Raw genomic sequence first — 5,470 nt, forward strand, 5'->3', positions numbered from 1 at the left:
TTTTTATTTTGTAGTTCAGTTGGCTTTTCTGGCGAATGTATAATTATGTTTTACATTATTAGCCAAATACAATTAATTGCCACTGTTTCACTGTTGCAATTCAATTATAGAGTTTTATTTTGTTTCACAATTTTGCATTCAAACAAAACAAGACAATACATAATTTAATGAACGACTTAATGCATCAGTATACTTGGGGGATTAGTGGGGTTTAATTCCATACAGCAATTTTTTTAAATGTGTAATTTGTTGTGTAAAAAATATCGCTTCGGTAGAATAATCTTTTTTTATTGAATAACATTGAATATTTCAGTTTCAACTATGTTCAGAATTTAGGCCTCGCATAGTTACAACGATATTGACTTTACATATGGAAGTTTTGACACACATAGCTCTCTACGAGCATCATATAGGTACTACAAACAGCCCTACACATCTACACTAGTCTGTGTTGACATGTGCCCTGAAATGTGAAATAAATTCAATACACCCCTTTGCATGAAGGGATGTGACACCTGTAGATTGTTTAAACTGAGATTACAAATAGTAGCGTGAACTGGAATTAGATGTGTATACGTTAACAATAACTCAGCCAATTGGCATATGTCCGTCTACTGGCTATGTCAAAATACAAAATATAAACAAAAACAACACGTAAATCGAGGAAGGGTATAATATACAGTATGGTTGTATTTTTCGATTACACACGATATCTTCTCCTGAAATCTTCGGTGTTTACGTGGGTGTAAGTAAATTCATGGTGATTCATGGTGTAATTATGTAGGAAAGAATCGACATTGTGAAAACACGTGGGGGATCGCTAATTTCACATCATTATCAGATATAGTCCCTATAGGGAAAATTGCTTGTTTTGAGGGGATTTCTAGTTTTCTATATTTCCAATTACTGATCACAGTGGATAAAACCCTGTTGATGGCAGATAATACACGTTTTGTTTAGCAAGAATTTCAGAACGGAGCAGCAAGTCGGCCAGTGTATTATAATTGGTTCGATCGGTAAAGCGCCACAGTTTCGTATCCGTCGTGTAATCTCCATTGCATACACAATTCATCATAGGCTTTCGTCTCGATTGACCAGATAACAGTCTCCCTTAAGTCAGCCAGCAATAAAACGCATCGTTCGTGAACTCGCTTTCTATTTCCTAGTCCAATTCAGGCGATACTCGAACCGACAGAGAACATATGCTTGGGATATAGCTCTATATTGTTCACATACCCGGATAATTAATGGCGTCCTAACATAAGACCAGACAACTGTCAGTTCCTGTAGGGAAACGATGTTCTATTACCTGCAATTGAGAATAAATTTAAGACTAGTAAACATACATATATAAGCCCATGTTGTGTCTTTATAAGCTATTTATAGCGCCATACATTCGTGTATATATACTTATGTACTAGCGAATGTCACCTGTAAATGTCTTCATTAAATTCTAGCGGTATGTATGTAGACCTAGTCAAATCAGTTTATAGACATCATTAATTTTAGTTCTGACAATCTCAAATCTTTAATACGAACTTTACTTATTAAATAAATAAAAGACTTTAACCTAATCGTTTGTAATGTCGCATGGTTTTGCACGAAACTCTTCCAGTGTGTATGGACATGCACTTATAGGCTGTAGGTTGTAAATATACGATGGTATGGCCGTAATACTAGCTATATGGCGTAAATCCATCACCATTTCTTCACAGACATAAATGTTATTTTAGCTTGAGAATGAAACCACACCACCACCAGAGTCCGCTCATCTGTGTGTGTGTGTGGAGGGGGATGGGGGGGGGGGGGGGGGGAATGTTTCTGTGATATGGTCTAAGATAAGAGATTTTATTGATCTACGTATATATGACAACACGGAAATTTGACATGCTTTCTTCGGGCAGTGTTGCATAAGACTTTTGATTGGTCTGCATGGCATGTATAATGAGGAATTCTCCGAGTCTGCATTGTATAATTAAGAGATTTGATTGGTCCCTATGTGAAGTGTGACTGGAAATTCTCTAATCTGCGGCAAAAATTTCCCTCGTTAAGAAATTATGATGAAACCCAATCCATCTGTAGATGAAATCCGCTGGAAGAGAAATAACGACCGCTCATGTACAAATTAACTTTGTCAGCGTACAAACACGTGGTCGGGTTTGCACTGGAACAAGTCCGCCATTACGGTTCGCAGAGACTCAGGCCTGAGCGCGCGCACAGCTTTGATAATCCAAACCTGACGTCGACCTGCAATAACAAATCAACGACACTCTCTTAATGAATCCCCTCAGCCGGTGGCCGTGTAAGAGTTTTATGCCACAAGACATTAGCCCGTGTATAACAGAATAACGTAACAATCACCCGCAGTTACAGATAAATAATTTACAAATCTGTTGAGATCCCATCTCTTAAAATATTAGGGATTGCAGAGATTTTTAAAGCTTATAAAATATTGATGATCCCGTAACTTTGATCAGCCATGTGTGCAGATAAATTTTATTCCACTTGACAATCCAATCCTCTCATGTATCGAGATTTTGTTGGTCCACAGCAAAGCAAAATCTCACTTTGACAAAAAAATGCAGATTTTGTATACATAAATAAGTAAATACCAAGTAATATCAGATTTAAAAACAAATACATTTTGACTTTCAAAAATCGACATTTCCACAGTCATTTGGCCAATTCTTATGTTAGTGCCATCTGCTATGTAATCGCGCAGGGTATATCTCCCAACCAGAGAATATTTAGCCCTGCGCGCTAATTTCTGAACCAAATCTGTGAATTCACAACCATTTCTTTCTTTTTCTTGTTTTATTTCGTGTAAAAATATATACCTTCGACAAATGACATCAGCATAGTCCTCGAAATTACGATTGCGAATTATTCTCCAAGCAAACTAACATTATGTGTCATTAAGACAAGAACTGTCATCATCCTAGGCTCTTATTAGCCCAGTCTGATACTTATACTACCATACTGTGTTAACACTATTCACAGTAATTCTGTGTCGCAGCCAATATTTTTTACGTTTACCATATGCGCCTACAACTTCTCCCTTTCTCCATCATGAGATGGCCAATAGATTCCACGATACACATCTAACTTTACTCACCGTCTCACATTTAAGCTTACACAGTGTCAATTATTCTTCTTGAGTGCAATAATTAAATGTACTAAATATAGCATGTCTTATATTCCCCTATTCAAAACGTTTGCATTAATTTGCTCTTATTTGCAAACACTGTTTAAAATTGTGTTTACCTTCTGTCTACACTCCTATTTAATATCATCCTTTCCATATTTAATACATAAATCATTGTTTTATCTTTATACTTTTGCTAGAGCATTTAGAAGCCAGGTACATATCTAATAAAGAATATTGTGTTTTTCTTACAGTTTGTATTTCGTCTTTCTAGGATCTGTAATGTGCATTCACAAGACAATTAACCATACAAAGGACAATAATCCTTGTAACTAGATAGGAATGTCACAAAATTACCCAGAAGCTGTTGTCCTTGAGGAAATATAGATGCCTGGATTCTTTGACAAGAATAGGTGATAAGGGCAAAAAGTTAATTAATTAAAGTGTTACCTAATAACAAAGATATCCTGGCATACCTTATTATGTAAACACAAAGTCAAACCTTTTCTAGGTGTCTAATTATCCGGATCAATCAGATATACAGAGCTTTCGAATGAGGAAAAACGCTGACGAATTGTTATATTTACATTTTCATGTTCCAGGCTTTATTACCTGTGAATGTTTGTAATATTTTTACTCCATACAGTAACCAAGTTTTCACAATAGATACATTTAGATACTTGACCCATAGAAAACAAAATAAACAAGAATATAGGCTAATTTATAGGTATTTTCTTGTATTTCCCATTACGTAGTGCACGTGAGATGAAATAATGCTCTCCGGCCGTACGTGGGAAGGTCTTCCAGCAATCTGCGGATAGGCTCTGCCCGGTTTCTTCCCACCATAATGCTGGCCGCCGTCGTATTAGTGAAATATTCTTGAGTACGGCGTCAAACACCAATCAAATAAATAAATAAATAAATATTCAGTTTCAAATAAAAATAAATAAATAAATGAAATAATGTCTAATACTGATAGCTTCAATGCTTGGTGTTACATGTAATAGTAATGCGGATGCCAAATCTATTATTTGCAAACCTTTTCAAGCATTTTGCTCCGTATATCAATGTTCCGTTTTGTCAATAAAGTTTTTATTCAATCCATCTGAACGCCAAGCATTTTTAAAAATGTCGAGATATAGAAATACATGCTTAATAATTCTTTAAATTCATGAATATCATTTTTCGGATTGGTAACAGTTCTCAGTTGTGAAATTGGCTGCTCTAAGCATATTGTACAGAACTAAACCATTTCGGTATGTTTTTAACTGTCCCTTGCTGTCAGTTAAGTATATTTTTCTTTTTTATTATACCCAGTTTTTTGGGGAAATCCACGTGTAATTCTTAAAACTCTGGACTATCACTTTTTTGGGATTGTAATAACTACATATATACCATTGGAATCCAGCTCTTCACGGGTTTGTTTACCGTTCCAAGCATATTATACCAAAGTTCTCATTTTACTGAATATATTTCAGTATTCCTTCTGTCAATCTTGCATTTCTCTTTTAGTATTCATATCTGTATTTGAAATTGAGGAATATAAGTTTTTCGCTGTTGATATAATTAAGGTGTTTGTTATTTCAGGTTGACGGAGCTTGTAAATGCCCAGAAATATACGGCCATACAAGACACAATCGGCCGTAGCGATAGCCAGAGTTCACGTACTTTACACTCCTCCGCAGCTCTCGATGACATTACCTACTGCGACTTCCTGAGGAACGTCTCTCATAGGAAAGAAGATTTAATACAAAGGTTCGCATATAGAAAAGTCATATCTCCTTGCCTCTCAATCGTTACCACATCACTAAATTATGTACTGTCAATGTTTTGTTTTAAGCCATAATCATTCATTCATTTTTACGTATCAAATTTGTGATCTATATTACGTAGGGCAATATTTGTACTCAAGACGTGTTTATGATTTGTTCCAATCTCATGAAGATTAATATTCATTCTCAGATTTAAACTCTTATTGTTAATATTACCTGCATGCTATATCTTTATTAATTTTGTCTGAGAGCATTCATTTAAAAATCATTTAGAGTATATATGTGTGTCACACAGAAATGTTTAATGTAATATGTAATTAGTTTAAGTAACTGACGTTCATCCCGTAATTCACTGAACATGTAGGTACTTTCAGCCATAGTTATCCAATGTGTTAAAACACGTTTAACAGTGATAATGTAATTCGAGCGATTAATTTTTTTAGGTATGAAAAAAATATTGAAAAAATTACGCTCATACTTTCAGTGGTTAATTTTTTAAAACGTTACTGGTTTTGTTCCCTTAGCTGTACGTGAATGGTGTTGAGTGCGGTCC

This window comes from Liolophura sinensis, chromosome 8 (assembly GCF_032854445.1).
Source record: "Liolophura sinensis isolate JHLJ2023 chromosome 8, CUHK_Ljap_v2, whole genome shotgun sequence".
Classification (NCBI taxonomy): Eukaryota; Metazoa; Mollusca; class Polyplacophora; order Chitonida; family Chitonidae; genus Liolophura; species Liolophura sinensis.